Here is a 1,144-nt window from a genome sequence, read left to right as displayed (position 1 = left end):
GATCCCCACGCCACCGCCGGCGACCACTGCCCCCATCCTGAACCCTAAGATAGATAGTGGGGTACCTCTCCGGCGAGCCCCCCTCCCCGCTGCGGCTGGTTCTTCCTTCACCCCGGCGAGCCCCCCACCCGATGAAAATAGACTGATCCAAAAGTCGATTCAGTCGACTGAAGTGTAGCTAAATCGGAGCATCATCACAAGCAAGAGCAAGAGCGAGAGCAGCAGCGTGAGCAAGAGCAATAGCAAGAGCAGACCAGGCAGGGGACCGAGAGCAAGAGCAGAGCAGCAACACGAGCGAGAGCTAAAGCAGCAGCAGCTCCTACTGATGTGGACGTCGCGGCCGAGGGAGCGACACCGTGGAGGAAGTGGCTGGCGACGCCGCCGTGGATGGAGCTGCGCCGTGACGGCTCGGGACCGAGCGCCGGCAGCACCATGAGATCGAATCAAGAAAAAAATGCGGCGATTAGTGTACAACCTCTTTGGTGGCGCCGATTAGGCTGGAGCTTCATCCGAGGAAACAGTGATGATGATGCTCTTCCAGTGGTGCAGGTGAAGATGGCGGTGTGGGAATGGAGGTGGCGCGAAAGACGAGGGGGACGTTAGGGCAGCTCCTTGGAGGTGGAGGACGGGGTGGCTGAACCAACAGGACAATGAGATCGACGATGGATCCTCATCCGGTACGGTGGATGAGGGACGTCGAGGTGTTGCTGTGGACGATGTCGTCGAGGAAGAGGCTTTGGCTGGGTGGCGGATGGAGTAGGGTGTGGGGTTTCGTCGCGAGTTTTCGCGGCCTCAGTGTATGAATGGGTTGGCGGATGAGATGGCAGTGGGGAACCATGGGTTAGACACACGCTTGTCCGAAATGTGGGGTAAGTTACGAAAGTACCCCCAACGATTTGAGGCGGTTCTTTCGGTTCAGGGGTACCACGGGCATTTCATGTGTCGTGATTTCACAGGAGGTGGGAGTTTTCGCGCGCGTTGTAATTTCGTAATAGCAAGGCCATTCCATGAGGTCGAGGAAAGGTTGAAACCATTTTAGAGCTAGGCGGGGTCGCTCAGGCATATTTCATTTTTTTTAATGAGAACATCGTCTCCTTGCTTACCCGCCTGGCCAATGGAAGGAATTAATTACCTTGGTCAGTCA

This window comes from Triticum aestivum, chromosome 6A (genome assembly GCF_018294505.1).
Source record: "Triticum aestivum cultivar Chinese Spring chromosome 6A, IWGSC CS RefSeq v2.1, whole genome shotgun sequence".
Lineage (NCBI taxonomy): Eukaryota > Viridiplantae > Streptophyta > Magnoliopsida > Poales > Poaceae > Triticum > Triticum aestivum.
This window is presented reverse-complemented; position numbering follows the sequence as displayed.